This window comes from Lygodium microphyllum, chromosome 10 (assembly GCF_053477565.2).
Source record: "Lygodium microphyllum isolate KBCC chromosome 10, Lygodium_microphyllum_v1.1.10, whole genome shotgun sequence".
Lineage (NCBI taxonomy): Eukaryota > Viridiplantae > Streptophyta > Polypodiopsida > Schizaeales > Lygodiaceae > Lygodium > Lygodium microphyllum.
Window position 1 is genome coordinate 55,061,507 of NC_141144.1, and position 17,809 is coordinate 55,079,315.

A 17,809-nucleotide genomic window follows, 5' to 3' on the forward strand; every position below is an offset into this window, starting at 1 on the left:
ACGGCAGGGTGGTCCTAGAGAACTTGGAGGCTTCTCACAAGGTTTTACTGATCCTTAGGAATTGTTAGATTATAACCTTGATTCATGCCGTTTCAGGGGACCGCAATGGGACTATGCCCTACGGGCAAAGAGGTTGAACAGTGCATCCCTCTCATTTCCCATTCTCTTTGAACCAAGTGTAGTATGGGTTTTCTTCGGATTGGGTATCTCTGCGTAAAGTAGGATGTCCAAAATCCGATGCTAGAATGTTGTTAGAAGAGCTTCGGTACTGGGAGCCCAAATTTCAGGTCCATCCTAGTGGATTCGGCCATGAACATTTCGTTGTGAGGTGGATTCGAAAAACCCTAGGCGACAAAACTCAGAAGATTCCCTGGGAGTTCCAGGCAGCGATGCTTAGATTCATTTCTCGATAGACCACTAAAAGAGTGTCTGGAAAGCCGATGGGCGGGCACCTTATAGTTGGTATTAAAACGAAACTTCGCAATGACGTGTGATTGATGAATGCATGGTTCATAGGCATATCCTAAACAAAATAATCTAAGTGGTATGGCTTGATTGTTAGGAATCTCCTATACCCATAAATGCTAACATGCAAGAGAAGAAATTTCTTCTCAAGAAAATTAAGGCCCTTGAGTTTGATGGAGAAGGAATGGACATCGCAGCGGAGGCAGAGATATGGATTGAGTCAATGGATGATTATTTCTCTACTTCAAGAACTACTTCTACTAATCAAGCAATGATAGCCAAACTTAAGCTAATTGGCTGGGCTCGATTATGGTGGAAGCAATGGTGCAAGGATCAAGGTATTTTGGAAGCCATTGTCACTTGGGCTCAGCTAAAAGATGCTATACGCAAACGATACCTTCTGCCAACCTACTAGACTTTGAAGATGAATGAATTTTTCAAGCTCAAGTAGCTGGAATTAACCTTGGAAGCTTACTACTCAAAGTTTGTAACCCTACTAAAATATGTGCCACCAATGGATATTGCGTAGCAAGTATCCAAGTTTTTCCCTAGCCTAAACACTCATGTGAACCACCATCTTGAAGCAATGTGTCCAACGGACTTGCGAGATGCATTACTTCGAGCGAATCCAATCATCCAAGAACTTAAATCGGGCAATTGTAGCAAAGTTGACTCCTGAGATCTGGGTAAGAGATGCCATATGTGTAGAGAGACATGGCACATCTATAGGAGATGTCCCTATTGTCAATGCTTCCATTGCAATGATCTAGGGTATGGCCAAGCAGACTACCCTGACTTAAGTCCGGAAGACATTAAATCTCTAAGAAAACAAAACTACACAAGTGTAGTCTTCAGATATATAGAGGAATCAGATGAAGATGAAGACCTGGAACCTACAACACCTCTTTAGATTATTAGAAATCCTAGAAATTTTATCGACATGAAATAAAACTTGTATTGGAATAAACTTTACTCCTGTAACTAGAATTAACCTGAGTAATATGAATTGCATCTATTTTGAGCCTAAAACTTGCAAATGATTAGAGATACTCTAGCAAGGAATGACAGTTATAATGTGCAATGAATTTCTCTTAAGTCATTTCTTCTCAACTTATATAGATTGAGTCTTACCAGAATGTTGAAGCTTGGAATTATTCTTTAGTATTACAAGAAAAGCCGATTGTACATGGAGCTCAGTCCCCAACTATGAAGAGGAGAATCTGGGAGCATAGTATCCGAGGTAGAAAACCACTTCAATCTGCTAAAAGGATCCTAGGACAATTTGATCTAAAGAAGAAACTCCTGCCAAGGATAACCAAGAACCTTGTGACCACAAGTGATAAAGCTCCACACTGTTTCTATTGCAGGGAGTCAGGTCATTTCAAAAGGGAATGTCCAAAGCACCATAAACACCAATGCTCCGAGTGCCACAACATTGGACATAACTACATCAATTGTCCCAACAGAACTCAAAGAGAACTTGAGCTTACAAGAAATGAAGTTGTACAAGCTTCAATGATCTAGAATATACCAGGTGCTTAGGAAAAACCTAGAAGATATCCATGAGATGTAACTACAATAAATTTTCTCTTGTAATCAAGACTCAGATATATCAAATACAATATGCTATTGTTTCAAAAGACCGCATGCATGTGAGTGATCAAAGTAGCGCTGTCGTATTGATGCGCATTCAAGGTGTGAAAACCACCCAAAAGTTGTGTGTGTGATTTGATACTTTGTACATATTTAGTTGTTGTGTTTACATTTATTTTCTGCGTATGAGTATAGTGAGGAGGAGTTAGAAGCATAGTGGTGAGCAAGATGAGATGCTTTCAGCCTATGTTGAGCAAGGTCAAGTGGAAAGCAGTTTATCGTGCTACAAACAAATACAAGATGAAGGTTGTATTCCGTGCAAGGCAATATGAGTCCTTAGCCTTCAGGCACGCATAGTAGCCATAGAGAAGATGACATTACTAGAAATTGGGCAAGCAAAGGTGACACAAATGCATTGAAGGATGTGTTGGATGATGGGGCTTCACCAAATGTAGCTGATTATGATAACAGAACTGAATTACATCTTGCCGCTAGTGAGGGACATTGCTCAATAGTGGAGTTGCTACTTTAGTATAATGCTCTTGTCAATCCAACGGACCGTTGGGATAGAACAAGTGTTATGCAAAATGGCTGAAGCAACACTTCAACTTATAGATCATACATATCGGCTTCTTTGCGAGCATTACGGTATGCACAGGAAGTTGAAAAGGTGAAGGCCGCTTTTCTGCGTGTGACAGGCTATGAAAAGGAAGAGTGGCTAAAAAGGGGGTTTTTCTGGTTCGGGAAGAAAAGCCAATTTGGGAAGGAAAGGGAAAAAGAAAAGGGCCACTAATCCTGTCGAAAGGGAGCGAAAAAGGAGGGCTCTTTGGTTTTTCCTGGGGGCAGAACGAACGGGAAAAGGGCACTCTGGGATCTACGAGGGGAAAAGAGAGCTTTTTCAATCTGGGGTGAAAGGGGATAGAATGCGAAAGGAGGATACCATTCTTCATAAGCTGAAGCTTGGCGAGATCGTCACGACTATCCTTATGATCAGATTTAATGTGGAGACTGTGGAATACAAAAACATCAGTTTTACTGTTTGGGATGTTGGAAGCCAAGACAAGATTCGCCCTTTGTGGAGACACGGAATGAACTAAGGAAAAGTTTTTTTTACTGGACAGGAGACGTCGTCGTGATCCAACAGCATCATAAAAGCATGGATAGCTTCACTTTACCATCAAACTCATGGTCCTCAAAAGCACACGAAATTGCGAACGTTTGCTTACAGCATTATGGAGGAGGGAGATCGATTGTGGAGGAAGGCGAAGAAGGCGGACAACGCTGAGAAAGGAGGATTAGAGGGAAGCCAATTTGGGGAGAAAAAGCAAAAACCGAAGAGACGATGGGAGCGCAGGAGTGCCTGGGAGATACGACACTAATGAAAACTAATGCGGACCAGGATTTTTTTTCATATATTCAGATACTCAAAGGCGCTGACTGGGATCCAATTACCTGATGCTACTTGTGAATGCACAAAAGGGTGGAACCACAACGATAATGGGAATTCCTTTCCGAACTCTATTTTGTCTTTTCTCTGGTGGTGGATGAAGTCAGAGAGGATTATCTCTATTTTTCTTTCCTTTTCGAACTGAATTCCCTTGTCATGGTTGAAGTCGGGAAGGATTTTCTGAAGGATAAAGCCATTACTGTCTAACAACGAATCCATAGCTTCAAACATCGATAAATCAATTCAGTGGAGAATTGGTGATGGGACAGATTATGCACAAGCTAAATCCTGCTAGAAACTCTTGACTGTTCGGACAGATTAACTAGTAATAAGAAAAATAGGCTTATTCACGGAGGAAGGAGACTATAACTTATCAGATGAGATCTAGAGGAATTCTTCACAGAACTTCATGAGCCCACAGTTTACAATGATATTGCTGACCAGAATTTCAGAGAGCTCCCTTCAGGATGGGATGTTGAAATTTTCTCTCCAGAAGTTGAACCTGGTTCCAGTAGTTCCGACTTCATGAAATCTATGCCCTTTTTGTGTTTCTTATACCAGAAAATATGTGTCTTAGAATAGAGCAAAGTGACTCGATTAGATTTGGATTGCACTGAGGAAACATAAGATGATTCCACACAGGGAGTACCACTTCTAAACCTTGTGCTTGAAGAGCCAAAACAAAATTTTCTGAGTCTTTGGGAATGGGAATAGTTTCCCCACTCACAGGCTGAACTAAAAGATTGTGCCATAGCAGAAGGAACCATTAGGATGGAGGATGTCATCAGATATTCCAGCAGCCCGACATAGTTCCATAAAATCTCTAAAAGCCATGCCTATCCACCTACTTCGAGTTCAGAGCTCTCTGTTTCCATCTTTCAAGTCTCTGTTTCCATTGGAGTACTAGAACTTGGTACAGAAGTCCATAAAAGCTGACTAGTTGCTTCAAAACCTGACATTGAAGACTCGGATGATTATGATGAGGACCCAACACAAGCATCATGTTGCAAGTTGTTAAGAAAGAGGATTGAAAGAGAAGAGGCAATAGCTTATGCCACTGAACTCACAGTGACAGCATCATTTCGACGTCGTGAGGGAACAGCCATAGCCTTTCCCAAAGCCACATACAGACCTCTAACAGTAGTAGCTAACCTCACCATCATTTCATGATTCAAGATGTGGGAACCTAGAGAATGGACAGATTGTTATGCATAGCCTGATCTTGTTTGATTGATTCTTCTATGTTGGAATTTCTCAAGGTCCTCTGTGGATGCGATATTGCTTTCACAAACCCTTCGACATCTTTGGTGAACCCGACGTGAAAGCGTCGCAGAAGTTTCAGGAGTGCCTGGGAGATACGACACTAATGAAAAACTAATGCGGACCAGGATTTTTTTTCATATATTCAAATACTCAAAGGTGCTAGCTGGGATCCAATTACCTGATGCTACTTGTGAATGCACAAAAGGGTGGAACCACAAGGATAATGGGAATTCCTTTCCGACCTCTATTTTGTCTTTTCTCTGGTGGTGGATGAAGTCAGAGAGGATTATCTCTATTTTTCTTTCCTTTTCGAACTGAATTCCCTTGTCATGGTTGAAGTCGGGAAGGATTTTCTGGAAGATAAAGCCCTTACTGTCTAGCAGCGAATCCATAGCTTCAAACATTGATAAATCAATTCAGTGGAGAATTGGTGATGGGACAGAGTATGCACAAGCTAAATCCTGCTGGAAACTCTTGACTGTTTGGACAGATTAACTAGTAATAAGAAAAATAGGCTTATTCACGGAGGAAGGAGACTATAACTTTATCAGATGAGATCTAGAGGAATTCTTCACAGAACTTCATGAGCCCACAGTTTACAATGATATTGCTGACCAGAATTTCAGAGAGCTCCCTTCAAGATGGGATGTTGAAATTTTCTCTCCAGAAGTTGAACCTGGTTCCAGTAGTTCCAACTTCATGAAATCTATGCCCTTTTTGTGTTTCTTATACCAGAAAATATGTGTCTTAGAATAGAGCAAAGTGACTCGATTAGATTTGGATTGCACTCAGGAAACATAAGATGATTCAACACAGGGAGTACCACTTCTAAACCTTGTGCTTGAAGAGCCAAAACAAAATTTTCTGAGTCGTTGGGAATGGGAATAGTTTCCCCACTCACAGGCTGAACTAAAAGATTGTGCCATAGCAGAAGGAACCAATAGGATGGAGGATGTCATCAGATATTCCAGCAGCCCGACATAGTTCCGTAAAATCTCTAAAATCCATGCCTATCCACCTACTTCGAGTTCAGAGCTCTCTGTTTCCATCTTTCAAGTCTCTGTTTCCATTGGAGTACTAGAACTTGGTACAGAAGTCCATAAAAGCTGACTAGTTGCTTCAAAACCTGACATTGAAGACTCGGATGATTATGATGAGGACCCAACACAACCATCATGTTGCAAGTTGTTAAGAAAGAGGATTGAAAGAGAAGAGGCAATAGCTTATGCCACTGAACTCACAGTGACAGCATCATTTCGACGTCGTGAGGGAACAGCCATAGCCTTTCCCAAAGCCACATACAGACCTCTAACAGCAGTAGCTAACCTCACCATCATTTCATGATTCAAGATGTGGGAACCTAGAGAACGGACAGATTGTTCTGCATAGCCTGATCTTGTTTGATTGATTCTTCTATCTTGGAATTTCTCAAGGTCCTCTGTGGATGCGATATTGCTTTCACAAACCCTTCGACATCTTTGGTGAACGCGACGTGAAAGCGTCGCAGAAATTTCAGGAGTGCCTGGGAGATACGACACTAATGAAAAACTAATGCGGACCAGGATTTTTTTTCATATATTCAGATACTCAAAGGCGCTGGCTGGGATCCAATTACCTGATGCTACTTGTGAATGCACAAAAGGGTGGAACCACAACGATAATGGGAATTCCTTTCCGACCTCTATTTTGTCTTTTCTCTGGTGGTGGATGAAGTCAGAGAGGATTATCTCTTTTTTTCTTTCCTTTTCAAACTGAATTCCCTTGTCATGGTTGAAGTCGGGAAGGATTTTCTGGAAGATAAAGCCCTTACTGTCTAGCAGCGAATCCATAGCTTCAAACATCGATAAATCAATTCAGTGGAGAATTGGTGATGGGACAGAGTATGCACAAGCTAAATCCTGTTGGAAACTCTTGACTGTTTGGACAGATTAACTAGTAATAAGAAAAATAGGCTTATTCACGGAGGAAGGAGACTATAACTTTATCAGATGAGATCTAGAGGAATTCTTCACAGAACTTCATGAGCCCACAGTTTACAATGATATTGCTGACCAGAATTTCAGAGAGCTCCCTTCAGGATGGGATGTTGAAATTTTCTCTCCAAAAGTTGAACCTGGTTCCAGTAGTTCCTACTTCATGAAATCTCTGCCCTTTTTGTGTTTCTTATACCAGAAAATATGTGTCTTAGAATAGAGCAAAGTGACTCGATTAGATTTGGATTGCACTGAGGAAACATAAGATGATTCCACACAGGGAGTACCACTTCTAAACCTTGTGCTTGAAGAGCCAAAACAAAATTTTTTGAGTCTTTGGGAATGGGAATAGTTTCCCCACTCACAGGCTGAACTAAAAGATTGTGCCATAGCAGAAGGAACCAATAGGATGGAGGATGTCATCAGATATTTTAGCAGCCTGACATAGTTACGTAAAATCTCTACAAGCCATGCAAATCCACCTACTTCTAGTTCAGAGCTCTCTGTTTCCATCTTTCAAGTCTCTGTTTCCATTGGAGTACTAGAACTTGGTACAGAAGTCCATTAAAGCTGACTAGTTGCTTCAAAAGAGGTATCTACACTTGACTGACATTGAAGACTCGGATGATTATGATGAGGACCCAACACAACCATCATGTTGCAAGTTGTTAAGAAAGAGGATTGAAAGAGAAGAGGCAATAGCTTATGCCACTGAACTCACAGTGACAGCATCATTTCGACGTCGTGAGGGAACAGCCATAGCCTTTCCCAAAGCCCCATACTGACCTCTAACAGCAGTAGCTAACCTCACCATAATTTCATGATTCAAGATGTGGGAACCTAGAGAACGGACAGATTGTTCTGCATAGCCTGATCTTGTTTGATTGATTCTTCTATCTTGGAATTTCTCAAGGTCCTCTGTGGATGCGATATTGCTTTCACAAACCCTTCGACATCTTTGGTGAACCTGACGTGAAAGCGTCGCAGAAATTTCAGGAGTGCCTGGGAGATACGACACTAATGAAAAACTAATGCGGACCAGTATTTTTTTTCAAATATTCAGATACTCAAAGGCGCTGGCTGGGATCCAATTACCTGATGCTACTTGTGAATGCAGAAAAGGGTGGAACCACAACGATAATGGGAATTCCTTTCCGACCTTTATTTTGTCTTTTCTCTGGTGGTGGATGAAGTCAGAGAGGATTATCTCTATTCTTCTTTCCTTTTCGAATTGAATTCCCTTGTCATGGTTGAAGTCGGGAAGGATTTTCTGGAAGATAAAGCCCTTACTGTCTAGCAGCAAATCCATAGCTTCAAACATCGATAAATCAATTCAGTGGAGAATTGGTGATGGGACAGAGTATGCACAAGCTAAATCCTGCTGGAAACTCTTGACTGTTCGGACAGATTAACTAGTAATAAGAAAAATAGGCTTATTCAGGGAGGAAGGAGACTATAACTTTATCAGATGAGATCTAGAGGAATTCTTCACAGAACTTCATGAGCCCACAGTTTACAATGATATTGCTGACCAGAATTTCAGAGAGCTCCCTTCAGGATGGGATGTTGAAATTTCTCTCCAGAAGTTGAACCTGGTTCCAGTAGTTCCTACTTCATGAAATCTCTGCCCTTTTTGTGTTTCTTATACCAGAAAATATGTGTCTTAGAAGAGAGCAAAGTGACTCGATTAGATTTGGATTGCATTGAGGAAACATAAGATGATTCCACACAGGAAGTACCACTTCTAAACCTTGTGCTTGAAGAGCCAAAACAAAATTTTCTGAGTCTTTGGGAATGGGAATAGTTTCCCCACTCACAGGCTGAACTAAAAGATTGTGCCATAGCAGAAGGAACCAATAGGATGGAGGATGTCACCAGATATTCCAGCAGCCCGACATAGTTACGTAAAATCTCTAAAAGCCATACCTATCCACCTACTTCGAGTTCAGAGCTCTCTGTTTCCATCTTTCAAGTCTCTGTTTCCATTGGAGTACTAGAACTTGGTACAGAAGTCCATGAAAGCTGACTAGTTGCTTCAAAAGAGGTATCTACACTTGACTGACATTGAAGACTCGGATGATTATGATGAGGACCCAACACAACCATCATGTTGCAAGTTGTTAAGAAAGAGGATTGAAAGAGAAGAGGCAATAGCTTATGCCACTGAACTCACAGTGACAGCATCATTTCGACGTCGTGAGGGAACAGCCATAGCCTTTCCCAAAGCCACATACAGACCTCTAACAGCAGTAGCTAACCTCATCATCATTTCATGATTCAAGATGTGGGAACCTAGAGAACGGACAGATTGTTCTGCATAGCCTGATCTTGTTTGATTGATTCTTCTATCTTGGAATTTCTCAAGGTCCTCTGTGGATGCGATATTGCTTTCACAAACCCTTCGACATCTTTGGTGAACCCGACGTGAAAGCGTCGCAGAAATTTCAGGAGTGCCTGGGAGATACGACACTAATGAAAAACTAATGCGGACCAGGATTTTTTTTCATATATTCAGATACTCAAAGGCGCTGGCTGGGATCCAATTACCTGATGCTACTTGTGAATGCACAAAAGGGTGGAACTACAAGGATAATGGGAATTCCTTTCCGACCTCTATTTTGTCTTTTCTCTGGTGGTGGATGAAGTCAGAGAGGATTATCTCTATTTTTCTTTCCTTTTCGAACTGAATTCCCTTGTCATGGTTGAAGTCGGGAAGGATTTTCTGGAAGATAAAGCCCTTACTGTCTAGCAGCGAATCCATAGCTTCAAACATTGATAAATCAATTCAGTGGAGAATTGGTGATGGGACAGAGTATGCACAAGCTAAATCCTGCTGGAAACTCTTGACTGTTCGGACATATTAACTAGTAATAAGAAAAATAGGCTTATTCACGGAGGAAGGAGACTATAGCTTTATCAGATGAGATCTAGAGGAATTCTTCACAGAACTTCATGAGCCCACAGTTTACAATGATATTGCTGACCAGAATTTCAGAGAGCTCCCTTCAGGATGGGATGTTGAAATTTCTCTCCAGAAGTTGAACCTGGTTCCAGTAGTTCCTACTTCATGAAATCTCTGCCCTTTTTGTGTTTCTTATACCAGAAAATATGTGTCTTAGAATAGAGCAAAGTGACTCGATTAGATTTGGATTGCATTGAGGAAACATAAGATGATTCCACACAGGAAGTACCACTTCTAAACCTTGTGCTTGAAGAGCCAAAACAAAATTTTTTGAGTCTTTGGGAATGGGAATAGTTTCCCCACTCACAGGCTGAACTAAAAGATTGTGCCATAGCAGAAGGAACCAATAGGATGGAGGATGTCATCAGATATTTTAGCAGCCTGACATAGTTACGTAAAATCTCTAAAAGCCATGCAAATCCACCTACTTCGAGTTCAGAGCTCTCTGTTTCCATCTTTCAAGTCTCTGTTTCCATTGGAGTACTAGAACTTGGTACAGAAGTCCATAAAAGCTGACTAGTTGCTTCAAAAGAGGTATCTACACTTGACTGACATTGAAGACTCGGATGATTATGATGAGGACCCAACACAACCATCATGTTGCAAGTTGTTAAGAAAGAGGATTGAAAGAGAAGAGGCAATAGCTTATGCCACTGAACTCACAGTGACAGCATCATTTCGACGTCGTGAGGGAACAGCCATAGCCTTTCCCAAAGCCACATACAGACCTCTAACAGCAGTAGCTAACCTCACCATCATTTCATGATTCAAGATGTGGGAACCTAGAGAACGGACAGATTGTTCTGCATAGCCTGATCTTGTTTGATTGATTCTTTTATCTTGGAATTTCTCAAGGTCCTCTGTGGATGCGATATTGCTTTCACAAACCCTTCGACATCTTTGGTGAACCCGACGTGAAAGCGTCGCAGAAATTTCAGGAGTGCCTGGGAGATACGACACTAATGAAAAACTAATGCGGACCATGATTTTTTTTCAAATATTCAGATACTCAAAGGCGCTGGCTGGGATCCAATTACCTGATGCTACTTGTGAATGCACAAAAGGGTGGAACCACAACGATAATGGGAATTCCTTTCCGACCTCTATTTTGTCTTTTCTCTGGTGGTGGATGAAGTCAGAGAGGATTATCTCTATTTTTCTTTCCTTTTCGAATTGAATTCCCTTGTCATGGTTGAAGTCGGGAAGGATTTTCTGGAAGATAAAGCCCTTACTGTCTAGCAACGAATCCATAGCTTCAAACATCGATAAATCAATTCAGTGGAGAATTGGTGATGGGACAGAGTATGCACAAGCTAAATCCTGCTGGAAACTCTTGACTGTTCGGACAGATTAACTAGTAATAAGAAAAATAGGCTTATTCAGGGAGGAAGGAGAGTATAACTTATCAGATGAGATCTAGAGGAATTCTTCACAGAACTTCATGAGCCCACAGTTTACAATGATATTGCTGACCAGATTTTCAGAGAGCTCCCTTCAGGATGGGATGTTGAAATTTTCTCTCCAGAAGTTGAATTTGTTTCGAGTAGTTCCTACTTCATGAAATCTCTGCCCTTTTTGTGTTTCTTATACCAAAAAATATGTGTCTTAGAATAGAGCAAAGTGACTTGATTAGATTTGTATTGCACTGAGGAAACATAAGATGACTCCACACAGGGAGTACCTCTTCTAAACCTTGTGCTTGAAGAGCCAAAACAAAATTTTCTGAGTCTTTGGGAATGGGAATAGTTTCCCCACTCACAGGCTGAACTAAAAGATTGTGCCATAGCAGAAGGAACCATTAGGATGGAGGATGTCATCAGATATTCTAGCAGCCCGACATAGTTACGTAAAATCTCTAAAAGCCATGCAAATCCACCTACTTCGAGTTCAGAGCTCTCTGTTTCCATCTTTCAAGTCTCTGTTTCCATTGGAGTACTAGAACTTGGTACAGAAGTCCATAAAAGCTGACTAGTTGCTTCAAAAGAGGTATCTACACTTGACTGACATTGAAGACTCGGATGATTATGATGAGGATCCAACACAACCATCATGTTGCAAGTTGTTAAGAAAGAGGATTGAAAGAGAAGAGGCAATAGCTTATGCCACTAAACTCACAGTGACAGCATCATTTCGACGTCGTGAGGGAATAGCCATAGCCTTTCCCAAAGCCACATACAGACCTCTAACAGCAGTAGCTAACCTCACCATAATTTCATGATTCAAGATGTGGGAACCTAGAGAACGGACAGATTGTTCTGCATAGCCTGATCTTGTTTGATTGATTCTTCTATGTTGGAATTTCTCAAGGTCCTCTGTGGATGCGATATTGCTTTCACAAACCCTTCGACATCTTTGGTGAACCCGACGTGAAAGCGTCGCAGAAATTTCAGGAGTGCCTGGGAGATACGACACTAATGAAAAACTAATGCGGACCATGATTTTTTTTCAAATATTCAGATACTCAAAGGCGCTGGCTGGGATCCAATTACCTGATGCTACTTGTGAATGCACAAAAGGGTGGAACCACAACGATAATGGGAATTCCTTTCCGACCTCTATTTTGTCTTTTCTCTGGTGGTGGATGAAGTCAGAGAGGATTATCTCTATTTTTCTTTCCTTTTCGAATTGAATTCCCTTGTCATGGTTGAAGTCGGGAAGGATTTTCTGGAAGATAAAGCCCTTACTGTCTAGCAACGAATCCATAGCTTCAAACATCGATAAATCAATTCAGTGGAGAATTGGTGATGGGACAGAGTATGCACAAGCTAAATCCTGCTGGAAACTCTTGACTGTTCGGACAGATTAACTAGTAATAAGAAAAATAGGCTTATTCAGGGAGGAAGGAGAGTATAACTTATCAGATGAGATCTAGAGGAATTCTTCACAGAACTTCATGAGCCCACAGTTTACAATGATATTGCTGACCAGATTTTCAGAGAGCTCCCTTCAGGATGGGATGTTGAAATTTTCTCTCCAGAAGTTGAATTTGTTTCGAGTAGTTCCTACTTCATGAAATCTCTGCCCTTTTTGTGTTTCTTATACCAAAAAATATGTGTCTTAGAATAGAGCAAAGTGACTTGATTAGATTTGTATTGCACTGAGGAAACATAAGATGACTCCACACAGGGAGTACCTCTTCTAAACCTTGTGCTTGAAGAGCCAAAACAAAATTTTCTGAGTCTTTGGGAATGGGAATAGTTTCCCCACTCACAGGCTGAACTAAAAGATTGTGCCATAGCAGAAGGAACCATTAGGATGGAGGATGTCATCAGATATTCTAGCAGCCCGACATAGTTACGTAAAATCTCTAAAAGCCATGCAAATCCACCTACTTCGAGTTCAGAGCTCTCTGTTTCCATCTTTCAAGTCTCTGTTTCCATTGGAGTACTAGAACTTGGTACAGAAGTCCATAAAAGCTGACTAGTTGCTTCAAAAGAGGTATCTACACTTGACTGACATTGAAGACTCGGATGATTATGATGAGGATCCAACACAACCATCATGTTGCAAGTTGTTAAGAAAGAGGATTGAAAGAGAAGAGGCAATAGCTTATGCCACTAAACTCACAGTGACAGCATCATTTCGACGTCGTGAGGGAATAGCCATAGCCTTTCCCAAAGCCACATACAGACCTCTAACAGCAGTAGCTAACCTCACCATAATTTCATGATTCAAGATGTGGGAACCTAGAGAACGGACAGATTGTTCTGCATAGCCTGATCTTGTTTGATTGATTCTTCTATGTTGGAATTTCTCAAGGTCCTCTGTGGATGCGATATTGCTTTCACAAACCCTTCAACATCTTTGGTGAACCCGACGTGAAAGCGTCGCAGTAATTTCAGGAGTGCCTGGGAGATACGACACTAATGAAAAACTAATGCGGACCAGGATTTTTTTTCAAATATTCAGATACTCAAAGGCGCTGGCTGGGATCCAATTACCTGATGCTACTTGTGAATGCACAAAAGGGTGGAACCACAACGATAATGGGAATTCCTTTCCGACCTCTATTTTGTCTTTTCTCTGGTGGTGGATGAAGTCAGAGAGGATTATCTCTATTTTTCTTTCCTTTTCGAATTGAATTCCCTTGTCATGGTTGAAGTCGGGAAGGATTTTCTAGAAGATAAAGCCCTTACTGTCTAGCAGCGAATCCATAGCTTCAAACATCGATAAATCAATTCAGTGGAGAATTGGTGATGGGACAGAGTATGCACAAGCTAAATCCTGCTGGAAACTCTTGACTGTTCGGACAGATTAACTAGTAATAAGAAAAATAGGCTTATTCAGGGAGGAAGGAGACTATAACTTATCAGATGAGATCTAGAGGAATTCTTCACAGAACTTCATGAGCCCACAGTTTACAATGATATTGTTGACCAGAATTTCAGAGAGCTCCCTTCAGGATGGGATGTTGAAATTTTCTCTCCAGAAGTTGAATCTGTTTCGAGTAGTTCCTACTTCATGAAATCTCTGCCCTTTTTGTGTTTCTTATACCAGAAAATATGTTTCTTAGAATAGAGCAAAGTGACTCGATTAGATTTGGATTGCACTGAGGAAACATAAGATGATTCCACACAGGGAGTACCACTTCTAAACCTTGTGCTTGAAGAGCCAAAACAAAATTTTCTGAGTCTTTGGGAATGGGAATAGTTTCCCCACTCACAGGCTGAACTAAAAGATTGTGCCATAGCAGAAGGAACCATTAGGATGGAGGATGTCACCAGATATTCCAGCAGCCCGACATAGTTACGTAAAATCTCTAAAAGCCATGCCTATCCACCTACTTTGAGTTCAGAGCTCTCTGTTTCCATCTTTCAAGTCTCTGTTTCCATTGGAGTACTAGAACTTGGTACATAAGTCCATAAAAGCTGACTAGTTGCTTCAAAAGTGGTATCTACACTTGACTGACATTGAAGACTCGGATGATTATGATGAGGACCCAACACAACCATCATGTTGCAAGTTGTTAAGAAAGAGGATTGAAAGAGAAGAGGCAATAGCTTATGCCACTGAACTCACAGTGATAGCATCATTTCGACGTTGTGAGGGAACAGCCATAGCCTTTCCCAAAGCCACATACAGACCTCTAACTGCAGTAGCTAACCTCACCATCATTTCATGATTCAAGATGTGGGAACCTAGAGAACGGACAGATTGTTCTGCATAGCTTGATCTTGTTTGATTGATTCTTCTTTCTTGGAATTTCTCAAGGTCCTCTGTGGATGCGATATTGCTTTCACAAACCCTTCGACAGCGCAACGAAAGAATGGTGGGCCCATAACCCACAAGTTCCAAAATGATACCCCTGGTTTCTCTCGAGATGAGGACATCTTGATTTCTCTAAGGGGAGAAGGATGTTGTCGTACTACTGTGCATCCGAGGTGTGGAATCCACCAAAAAGTTGTGTGTGTGACATTTGTTATTTTGTACATACTTAGTCATTGTGTTTGCATTTTTGTTCTGCGTGGGCAGTATAGTGGAGAGGGGTTTGGAGCAAGAGGAACTTATTTGCAATGCTCTAGTTGACATGTATGCGCGCATCTGTGCCCAATCTCTATGTATCAAAGGACTTGTTTCCCCTCACCATACGGCCAGCCACTGTAACAACTGTCAGATCTATGGTTACTACGACAGAAAAGGCCACTGTGGAAGCTACAAAGGTAGTTGAGGCTCTTGTTGCAATTGTAACAGGTGCTTCCAGAGGCATTGGGAAGGCAGTTGCTCTTGCTTTGGGAGGTGTGGGCTACAAGGTTCTTGTCAATTATGCGTAGTCATCAAAAGAGGCTGAGGATGTTGCTAGTTAAATTGAAGAGATGGGTGGCTCAGCCCTCATTTGTGGTGGAGATGTTTCAAAGGAGGAGGATGTTGATGCCATCATGAAAGCTGCAGTTGGAAAATGGGGCACTATTGATGTTCTGGTAAACAATGCAGGCATCACAAGGGATACTTTAATGATGAGAATGAAGAAATTGCAATGGCAGGAAGTTATTGGCTTGAATTTGACTGGTGTTTTTATGTGCTCTCAGGTAGCTGCAAAGATAATGATGAAGAAGAGAAAGGGAAGAATCATAAATATATCATCAATTGTTGGTTTGACTAGAAATGTAGGTCAAGCGAACTACAGTGCTACAAAAGCCGCTGTCATTGGGCTCACAAAAATGACAGCTCGTGAATATGCATCAAGAAATATTACTGCAACATTAGCTATTGTGGAAGGAGGCCACTTTTCTGGGGAAAAAGGAGGCGTGTTGTAGGCCTAGGGAAGAAAAAGAAACGAACGCCAAAATAGAGGAGCTGAAGCTGATGCTAAGGGGTGCAGAGTTGAGGGGAGCTATTGAATAGGAAGAAAAGAGAAGACTACTCTAATTCAGACTGGAGGGAAAAAGCTCAGATTCAGAGGAGAGTTCAGATAGTAGCTCAGATTATGAAACATCTGACATCATGGTTGCAGAGATGAAAGCGTGCACAGAATTTATTCTATTACTGTACTATCTGAGAGTGTTTCTCTCTGAAATAGCAAGAGTCTCTTCAGCATATAACAGATTAGCTCAACGGCAAGGCAGATGATGATAAGAAGCTGGCCTAAGAAATTCTTACGCCAAGTCACTGATACAGTCCAAGTTTACAGCATGAGAAGATTGATTATATTGTAGCTCCATATGAGGCTGATGCATAGATTTGTCAATAAATGGTCTTGTGGACATTGTGATAACAGAGGACTCTAACATGATACCATTTGGATGTCTGAAGGTTATGTTCAAGATGAAAAAATATGGCCAAGGTGTTGAATTTCAGTATGACGGCCTTGTGAAAAACAAAGATTTGAACTTTACAAGCTTTACCAAGCAGATGCTAATGGAGATGTGTATTCTGAGTGGTTGTGACTATCTGCCATCACTGTCTAATAAAAGCATCTAACCATGTAAAATCTTCTTCCACAATGTTTGACCAACTTCTAACAACAGTTCTATTCCTGCTTTCTAACTCTTGTACAAGAGTTGTTGGAGCCATCCTGGGAGCTCTTATGCCCTGATGTTTCATAAGCATCTACAAGGGCCTCAAGAGAGAGCTGTTGTAGCTCATGTCCGATTCTGACTCCATGAGTAAGTGCAATACTTTTCAGTGGTTCAAAAGGAACTTCTTCAGGTGCAGCCCCCTGTAGAGCTTCCACCAATGCTACAAGCCACCACGGGGGGGTCACTCATGAATATATATATATATATATATATAACGTGAGTTCAAAATAAGGGGTTTTTAAAACACCATTTTTATACATTTTTTATATACAGAAGGGTGTCATATAAATGGTTTACTTACAGATTGAATAGAAAAGGGTTGTGTTTTATCCAAGAAAAATTCACAGATTAGGATATTTATAAATAGGCCATGAATGCACGTTATATAGAGAATATATATATAGTGAACCCCCTGAGCAAGCCACTTGATGGAGTGTACACATGTCAAAATTGACATGATACAGATATCAATAAGATCTTATGAGATGTTGGACTATCTTTATTCTTTGTGAGCTTTGACCATAAGAAGAGGCATTGAGGGCATATCAAAGGGACGTGAAGGACCTCAATTTTTGAGCAGCCAGTTTATAAATCAGATTTGTTTTTTTAATGAAGTTGAAGCTGTTGATGTTGAACAGGGTTATAATCAAACGGGTGAAGTGCAGCTAGTATTGCATACATTCAGGTCTATTTTCCACATTCAAGAGACCAAAAGGCTTAAACAAGTTGATTATAGGGCCATTATTCGAAATTGAGGTGACCTTCTTTCAAATTGAATCGTGATCTTGCTTGATTGATCTTCTATCCTGAAATTAGTCAAGGTCCTCTGTGGTCGTGAATTTGCTTTCGAAAACCCTTCAACATCTTTGGTGAACCCGACGTGAAAGCGTCGCATTTAAATTTCAGGATGGGAGATACTTCAGCATCCATTTCAGCCTCTTCTACGATTCATGCTTTGTCCTCTACTTCAGCTTCATCATCGACTTCTGCTTCAAGTACTTCTACGGATGATTTAAAGCAAATTTTGCAGAATATGTCTATGTATATGCAGCTTCAAAATCAGCAGATACAATTGTATATGCAGCAACAA

The 17,809-nt window shown here is 41.0% G+C and overlaps 1 pseudogene; it reads left to right on the top strand.

Annotated features, from left to right (window-relative positions):
- Positions 1-15,274: 15,274 nt before the first annotated feature.
- LOC148030013 (3-oxoacyl-[acyl-carrier-protein] reductase, chloroplastic pseudogene) lies at positions 15,275-15,957 on the top strand (annotated as a pseudogene).
- Positions 15,958-17,809: the final 1,852 nt, after the last annotated feature.